The sequence below is a fragment of the Lynx canadensis genome, chromosome C2, assembly GCF_007474595.2.
Source record: "Lynx canadensis isolate LIC74 chromosome C2, mLynCan4.pri.v2, whole genome shotgun sequence".
Lineage (NCBI taxonomy): Eukaryota > Metazoa > Chordata > Mammalia > Carnivora > Felidae > Lynx > Lynx canadensis.
In genome coordinates this window covers 70,283,507-70,293,535 of record NC_044311.2, presented here as the reverse complement: position 1 = coordinate 70,293,535, position 10,029 = coordinate 70,283,507, and positions in this window count along the sequence as shown.

Here is a 10,029-nt window from a genome sequence, read left to right as displayed (position 1 = left end):
AAGAAATTACTTTCTGATGAATGGATAAAGAAGAAGTGGTTTATAGATACACAATGGGATGTTATTCAGCCATCAAAAAGAATGGAATCTTGGCATTTGCAATGACATGGATGGAGCAAGAGTGTATTATGCTAAACTAAATAGGTCAGAGAAAGAAAAATACCATATGATTTCACTCATGTGCAATTTAAGAAACAAAACAGATGAACATAGGAGAAAGGGAAAAAAAGAGGGAGGCAAACCATTAGAGACTCTTAACTATAAAGAACAAACTGAGGGTTGATGAAGGAAGGTGGATGGGGGATGAGTTGAATGGGTGAGGGGTATTAGGGAGGGCACTTGTTGGGATGAGCACTGGGTGTTACATGTAAGTGATGAATCACTAAATTCTACTCCTGAAACCAATTATTACACTATATATTAACCAAATAGAATTTAAATAAAAACTTGGGAAAAAAATAAATAAAAGATCACTTTGGTTGCAACCCGGAGAATAAAATTGAAAAGAGGATGGGTGGATGTGCATTCAGAAGAAATTTTAAGAATCCACTATGGAGGCATTTGGGTGGCTAAGTCAGTTGACTGTCCAACTTGATTTCAGCTCGGCACATGATCTCGTGGTGATAAGATCATACCCCACATCGGGCTCTGCACTGACAATGCAGACCCTGCTTGGGATTCTCTCTCTCCCTCTCTCTCTCTTCCCCTCCTTCCCTATCTCTCTCTCAAAAATAAGTAAATAAACATTTTAAAAAATCCTTTATGATCAAAAACTGCAGTTTGGGAGAGGTGGACTGTTATCAGTTTAGGATGTACTATCAACAGAACTCATGGAGGGGTCAAAGAGAAGGATATGTCAAGGACAGCTTGTAAGAATCTGACTTGCACAGCTGAATGGATGGTAAAGCCATCCCCTGGGACAGAGACATACAAGAAATAATCACATCTTCTAAATTATCCTTGCAAACCCTTCTAAACACTGCCCTTCTTAAATGTGTCAAAACATAGCCAATCGTTTCTTCACTATTTTTGTGTGTATTTTCATTATGCCTTAAGCCTCACTGTAGGTCTATGCTTTTACTTGAAGGAGGCAGGGAATGATCTCTCTCAGTCTGAAATACTGTTCCCATTTGTTCTTCCTGAACCCTGACGACTTCCCCACTGGATTTTTCTTATTAAGAAAACAAATATTTTTTAGAGTAGTTTTTTGATGCACAGTAAAACTGAAAAGAAAGTACAGAGATTTACCATATACCTTTTGCCCCTACATTTACACAGCTTCTCCCATTATCACCATTCTCCACAAGAGTGGTATATTTGTACAACTGATGAACCTACCTCAACAAACCATTAGTACCCACAGTCCATAGTTTGCATTAGGGTTAGCTCTTAGTGTTGTACATTCTATGGGTTTGGACAAGTATGTGATGACAGGTATCCATTAGTATACTATCATACGGAGAAGTTTTACCACCCTAAAAACTCTCTGTGCTCCACCTAGTCATCCCTCCCCTCACCCCTGGCAACCACTTGATCTTTTTACTATCTCCATGGTTTTTGTCCTTTCAGGATGCCATAAACTTGGAATCATACAGTATGTAGCTTTTTTAGATTGGCTTCTTTCACTTAGTAATATGCATCTAAAGTTCTCCCATTTCTTTTTATGGCTTAATAGCTCATTTCCTTTTAGTACTGAATAAGATTCCATTTTCTTCGTGTACCATCATTTTTTTATTCTTTCACCTATTATAGCACATCTTGGATCCTTCTAAGGTTTGGTAATTATGAATAAAGCTGCTATAAATATCCATGTGCAGGTTTTTGTGTGGATATAAATGATCAATTTTGGGTAAATCCAAGGAGCACAATTGTAGGATCATAGTGCAAGAGTATATTTAGTTTTGTAAGAAACCAACAAGGTATCTTACAAAGTGGCCACATTTTACCACTTATTAGATTTTTAACCTTGTCCATATATTCAGTATTTCTTGAGGACTTAATATTTGCCAAATATTATATACTTGAAGCCAGACAATTATTGAAGATTTTATTCAATACCATCTCCTCCAAGGCATCCTGTCTCTTAATCCTTTCTCATTGGTAGCCCCTCAGATCTTTCTTTCAACCTATTTTGAAAGAATTACTTCATTTGTTTTGAATTCTGCTTCTTGGTATGCCTGTCCTCCCGGACCCCATCTTTAAATGTGTTGCACTGTATCTCCATTTTCCTCATGCCAAACATAGTTTGTATTGCACAGTAGAGACTGTGTTTGTTGGTAGAATGATATTGATTAGACCATGGTAAACACTATAATACCCAGGTAAGTATGCAGATTCATAACAAGAAAAATATAGGTGGCTGTGAGTTCAAATATATTAGAAATCATCACAAAGAAACTATAATTATAAAAATTGTAATTGTAGAAATTAAAGACATGCATTTTTCTAAGTGCTGATGCCTCTTGTAATATGTGTCCTTTTTTAACATTCCCAATATTTCTGTATCACTGATTAAGTGGCTCAATTTTGCAGTGACTCAGGGAAGCATTCAACTAATGCAGAAAATCATGCTTCAATAGGGAGAGAAGAACTTAATCTTCATTTCAGACCCATGCCCTACATTTTCCAGCAGCAGTAATGACTGTCTTCATGGCAGCTGTTTTCTATGATTCCATCAGTTGATCTTGAGTAGTAGTACAATTCCTTGGAAATATAAGAACTAAAATACGTTTCCTGAAAACTTTGAAAAATAGGATGAAACATTAATCAAAACTAAAACAATCATCTGTAAGAGTTGTATCATGTGCCTGGCACTAGAACTATTACTGGTCACTGAAAGGAAGGATCAATTACATTAGTAATTTGTCATTAGCCCTGAGGAATTCTCCCAGAGTGCTCTCACAGCTGATTGAAGTGCAGGGGAGGCGAATCAGAAAGAGGGCTGTGAAGGACACAGTTTCCACAATTTTACATTGTTTGACTGTATCCAGATTCTGTTGTGAATGAAGTTGTGGCACTTTGAAAAATCAGCCCATTAATGGACATTAATCCTGAAATTAAAAGGAGGGGGAGAAATGCAGTGGGTGTGGTACCAAGAGAATCAAAAACATATTTACATAAACACCACTTGCTAATTTAATGACCTAGGGAAAATTCCCTACTCTCACTGTACCTTCATTAAGTCCTCTGTAAAGTGGGAGCCATGATATTCCTACCTCAGAGTGTTGCTGTGGGGATTAATGTGTCAATACAGGAAAATTGCTTTGGACACATGGTAACTATCAATAAGTGCTATTTTTGTTGTGGTGGTTGTTATTTCCCTGAGATGCCTGCAGTTTAGTTTAATTGTCTCCTACAAGTTCCAGCCCAAGTGGGGTCTACAGTAGGGTGGAGGCCAGAATGGTTCCTCCACTCTTTAAACTCATCCTCCTCTATGGCTCCTCAGTATATTTGAGTCTTGTTGTATGTTTTTTATTTGGTTGCAATGGCATATCTTTCTGATTCATCTTCCCTTTAACCTCTGTCCTCCCAACCTCTCCCATCTCTTCTCCTCATTTCCTGCTATGGGAGATCCTCAGCTGGTTCCTTTGGGTTCCCATCTATCTAGACACGCCTGGGGGATGGGAGTGTGGAGCAGATGAACATCAATTAGATGACTTCCTCTGTTGTCAAATTGGGCTTTCCCTTCCTGTTCCTAAAAGTGTCTCGGCCTCTTCCTCACCATGATTTTGTTGTCCTAGCTTTAGTGTCTGCCAGGCCTCAAAACATTGTACGAAGGAAAAAATGATATTAAGAGATTAAAAAAACCCTCCTTTGACAAATCACAAATAATCTAGAAAAGTCCAAATCAAATCCTGTCAACTCCTGTTTAAAGCCCACTTACAAATACAGCTTCTCATATTTAGGATAGTATCCAAACTCCACACTATGGCCAGCCAGACCCTGCATAATCTGGCCTCTGCCTCCTGTTCCCACTCATCTCTCATCACTCTTTCCTCCTCTGCACATCACTGGCCTTTCCTCAGTTTCTGCAAAGTTTAATCTCTTTGTTGTACTTTCATGTGTCTGCCTGAAATTATCTTCCATTACCTCTTTGCCTCACTCCTTTTTTTTTTGCTAAGACTCCAGGTTTTAGCTTGATTGTCACTTTTGTTGCAAGACCTTTCCTTTCCTGTCCTTCCCACCTAAATTAAGTTTTATGAATTTTCATAACACCTTGTATTCCCTCTGGAGCATTACTCATAATTTATAATTATGTATTTTTAGTTTGATAGAGTTCTAAATGATGACCTCCTCCATAGGCTCTGGATGGACCATGGCTGTCTTGTTTACTACTGTACCCCTATAGATTCAATAAATGCCCTGAAAATTCAGAGTGTGGAAAACACTCAAATGCATAGATTTTAGAATTCTATAGTTATTTCCAGTTGTGGACCAGGGGCTGTTACTTCTATGAGCCTCAGGTTCTTCATCAGTAAAATGGAATCATGTTCCTTAAAGTCTTAAGATGGAATCCTATGTTAAACTCACCGCACTGGGCAGGTGTTTAACAAAACACACTCAGGGACTATTACCTGTCCTTTCTGCTGCCATCCTTGCCTCCCACAATCTATTTTCACAGCCAGTGTGTTAAGAGAGAAGCTGGATCACACTATTCCTCTGCTTGAAACTCTCCAATGTTTCTCCATCTCATTTTACATTTCTTGGAAACACACAGCCCCACAGTCTGCCTTCTCTCCTCCTCTCCTCCTCCTCCCACTTCCCAATTTTCTCCCCTACTACCCCCCCTCTCTCTGTCTTCCAGACACTCTGATCCCCTAAATCATCATCAAGCACACCAGGCATACTTCTGTCTCAAGCCTTCTCCTTTGGGAATGTCTTTTTTTTAGGAATCAAAACTCTCTCGTGGCTATTCTAATTGCAATCACCTCTTGCCCTCAGCACTCACCATCCTCTTAGCTTGCTTTGCTTTTGTCATCTCATTTATTCAGCCTTCAAAACACCCTAGCAATTTCATATTCATTATGTTTATTTTCTGCTTTGCCCCACTGGAATGTAAACTCTATGAGACAGACAGGTTTGCTTATCATATAAGCAATTGCTGTAGCCCTAACACTTCGAATAGGATCTTCACTATGGTAGGTACTCAATCAATATTTTTAATTAATAAATGTAGCTATCATAGTAAGATTATTATTATAATTTTTTGGAGATAAAACCTGTCTTTCCAAGGCACTCTCCTATGGGTTCTATCCCTATTTCCATAATAGAAAAAGTTTAATTTTATGTTATCACCCAAACTTTCAAAACAATTTATCCCTCCAGAGAGTTAATCAAAGGCAAATAACTTAGCCAAAAATTGCTTTGCATTGAGAGGCACCTGGGGCTTTTTGTCATTTGGTCATTCTTATTTGAAATATCTGGTTTTGCAGAATATTTTTCAGGGGATTCTCTCTTTCTAATTTGGTGTTCTAGCTTTCCTCACCAATTTATATATCTTATTGAAGCCAAATATTTGCATTACACTACAGAGAAAGTATCGGGACCTTTTCAGTCTTCCCTGTCCACAGTCTCCATCCTCAGTCTCTATTAGGTGATTACAGACCCTGTCTCCTTCACCTGTATGTCTGGTTTACTATGCCGCACTAGATCTCGATTGCCTAGTTTTGCCTTATATGATCCTGCTGCTTCTTGGTCGCTTACACAAATGTAGCTACTTGGCCTGATTTTGGTTTTTATTGGCATCAATATTTTTCTTTTACAATTGTATTTCATCAAGCTTTTCCAATGTGGTCTTATTATACCTTATTATAATCTCTAATTTCCCTTTAGGGGTGTCTTGGGCTTGAGATTGGGTGGGGGGAGCCAAGAAGGGGCCATAACTGCAATGATGTAGGGATGGTGGGAAGATTATATATATCTAGGGATTAATTTAGTTAAAACACCTCAAGCCCTTCCCTGGCAGGATTGTCACATGAGAGACACAGAAGAAAAATCCCCTTTGGGTTACAAAATTATGAAAGAAAATGAAAGCTGGTGAGAAATGAAGATTGTTTATTTGTTTAATTCTCCCAGGGCAGAAAGACCATGCGTTACTTTACTTTTATATCCCAAGCACTTAGCATGGCGTCCAGTACATAGAAGGCTTTAAACAAATGCTTCTTGTTGAATTTGTTGGTAAAGATACATACATGGCAGTAGCACTTATTATAAATCTACAATGGATTAGTGACACTACATGGTTGCTTTAGATCAGAATTATCTCATGATTAAGCAGTTATCATCCTATATATATGTATATATTTTATGTATAACATATTTAGGGAAAATAGTCTCCTGCCTCGCCCCTTCGCCTGTCACACCGTCCTCCATACCACATCACTCCTCTGCTCGGAGCTCTCCACTGACTTCTCCTTGCCTCCAGGATAGTGTGCAAATAGCTTGGTACATACCAGAAGGATCTCTGTAGCATACTGGGGAGTGCTGTGGAAAGCAGTTACAGAAACAGGCTTTGAAATCCCTCAGAGCCGGGCTGCATTAGTACTCTAGCACTTACAAGCTGTGTGATCTTGGAAAAGTAATTTTTCTATGCCTCAGTTTCCTCAACCATAAAATGAAGGCATTAGTAATGTCCTCACAGAGCTGTTGAGAATATTAAATTGTTTATGGTGTTTATCACACAGAGAATAAATGCTAAATACATAGTAGTTGTCATTGATGCTGTTAAGATTAGTTGCGGTAACATAATCTATCTCCGATTTATCTTCTTAGGTCTACCTTTCCACCCTCTCTCCTGAGTCTCTCCCCTTCCCTGTCTGTGGTCTGTACACTAGTCACAGATTCTCACCATTTTCTGTATCACACTCTAACTCTGTGACTCTGCACATGTCATTATTTCTGCTTGTATTTCTCCTTTCCACACTCTCTGGGTAGTAAATTCCAATTCATTGTGGAGACCTGCTTCAAATACCATCTCTTCTGAAGCCCTTTTAGCTTGTCCCTCTCTTTAGAACAGCATTCAGTTCACCCTTCCATTACAGGTACAAGGACAATGTATGGTGTCATCAGGGATGCTTATTTAATCAAAGACCAAATTAAATAAACTCTGTAAGTGGTAAGAAATGTAATAATTCCAAAAATGAATACTGTCTAGAATTGTAATAATTTCCGTTGCAATTCAGGAGAGTAAAAACCTCTAAGAAAAGTAATGAGTAGGCCTGAAATATTTTCATTATTGTTACTGGGGCTCCAAAATAAATTCTCCTCACTGCAGTTTTCTTTTGGGTGCCTATCCAGTATCCTGGAATCTGATTCATCAATAGTTACTCTACAAATACTAGCTGCATGACAATGTTCTATATTCTGTTTAGATCATTAAAGAGCGCTATGCCTGATCAAAACGCATCCTGTCATAGCACACTGACAGATGCTTTCCCTATACGAAATAAGGACTATCAATCGCATCTTTTATAGGCACAGATTCTGGATAGTGGTAATGGGTCAGCAGACCCATGAATGATTGTTTTCATTTTGGTGGCATGATGTCATAATTTGGTATTGATGGCACAGTTCTGGTTCAATAAGTTCTATAAAATTGTTGCTTACAAGTTATGGATAACAATTGTGCACAAACACTCTGTTTGATTGCATGCCATTTGTAGCAGTGGATGGAACAGACTCAGTGGTATAGGGTGCTGTCGCTCTTTCCACCTGTACCAATGCACAGGTGATCACCTTCAGGAAACCCGCAAAGGTGAGCGCTAAACAGAACTATTTCCCTGTGACAGGAAGAACCCCAGCCACCGAGCAGGCAGGAGGATGTTCTCGAACGCTTCCACAATAGACACTTTGCCCCTCAAATATCATCTTAGTAAAGTGTTTTTCTTCTTTCCTCTCTTCCTCCCTCCCTTCCTCTTTCCCCTCCTCCCTTTCCTCTCTTCCTTCCCTCTTCCTTTCTTCCCTTTTAACAAAAAAGAAATATCTAAGGAAGTATAACTTATATTATGTTGAAGATTACTGAAAGCCATTTTCTGATTTATTATCAATCTGCAGGAGGGGAAGAACATCCCCAGGGGTTTCCATGGAATGAATATTTCTTAATGGCTAAGGATTTAGAAGTTATTTGAGATGTTTGAAGGCTATGGGCCGGGAGCTTATAGTGGCCTCAAAGACAAGCATGGGTTTTCTGGATTGTTAGATTAACACAGTGTAATAAAATCATTCGGAGAACTATTTGTTCCACAATCCACTGTAACAGGAGGTTTTCCCGGCCAGCAGGGCAGTTGCTTCAGAATGGCTCACAGCACACGATGGTATAAATATCTGTTCTTCCTAATGCATTTACTTAAAGTAATAGATTTTGAAATAACTGTCTTGTGCTAAAGAACTATATCAGATACTTAACATGTATGAAATTTTAAAATATTCATATAGCCCCATTGAAGAGAAATTGTGGCAAACTGACCTAGAACCTGGACAAGATCACACAGGTATTAAATGATGGGACTAAGTTGAGAACCCAAGAGTCCTAGAATCTAAACTCCCTACATCTCTTCCTGGATTCCTGCCTCCTATGGTGAAGGAAATTTTACCCTATTCTAAAAGGAATTATTTCATTTTGTTTAAAAGAAATCTATTATGTGGTGGTTTGTTGTAGCTGATACCCATTTCTTTTCCCACGGACATTTTTCTGACATCAATTTCAAGGAAATAGAGATTAAGGATAGAATATAAATCAACTAGCTCTGCTTCAACAAATAGAATTTTTAAGATCTATACTCCCTTTTTTATGGCTTTTGTTTATGAGAAGGTGATGGCTCATTTATTCACAGTTTAGTTTTTGTGTTTTACATTGTGCAGTGAGGTGGAATTCTAGGAACTTATCCTAAATAAGTTTCCAAGCAAAGAGCCTTTTGTAGTCCAGAATTAACAAATATTTGTGGATGATGATAGTAATAACATTTTAGTGAGATGTTACCAGGAATGACATTTGTTGAATATATTATCTTAAAATGTCTTGCTATCTACTCTTCTAATTTTATAATAATTTTAAAAGCAAGGTATTACTATTCCTTTTAATATAGGACAAACTAATTCATCAGTAAAATAACTTGTCCAAGATCATTCAACTAATGATCTTGGACTTGTCTAACTCCACAAGTTCTCATTCTGTAATATTAAATGGCCTGTCCAAATAAGAGGGAAGAGTAGTCAGTCAGCAGTGCCTTCGGTTAAAGTTAACAGAAACAGATCTACAGTGACTCAACCAGTTGTGACTTGTTTACATAGACCAAGTCCAGGGTTGAGCAGGCCAGCACTAGCATGGCTGCTCAAAGAAGTCACTAGGGAATGAGGTTTCAAATAACTTTTGATCCACTCTTTTAGAATGTGGCCTCAGTTCCCACGATTGCAGCTGTGACTGTCCCCTACTGGTCATCAGTCCCTCACTGCGGACAAGAAGAAGGGGTGAGAGGTGACAGCAAAAGGCTCATGCTAGCTGAATCTATCCTGTGTTATCAAGAAAATAATAGCTGTCCCAGCAGTGTCACCTGGTGATTTCCACTTACTCGTTACAACAGTGCTGCATGAGCACTCTTTATGGTAAGGGAATCTGGAGGATTGATGCGGATGCTAGCTGCATACATTGATGCCATGAACGAAATTGGAGTTGTATTCAAAAGGAAGGACAGATTTGGGGTTGGCTGGCAGCAGTATCTGGCACAAAAACTGATAGCTGGGAAAATGAGAACTAGAGCTCAGTAAAAAATTAATAGAGAAATCTAGGAAGCCTAGAAAGAGATGATGCATTATTTCTCATAGAGAAATATATTGGACAACTAGATGAAAAGGATCAGAAGGGAGCCGTTTACTCAACTACTTAAGTATATTTTCTGTTAACCTCCCTATTGGTCTAATTATTTGGGCACCACAGAGCAATATCCTACCAGTAGCTATAAATGGTTCCTACTGGTATCCTACCAGTAGTATAAATGCTTCCATTTATACTGCAAGAAAACACCCACTTAGTTA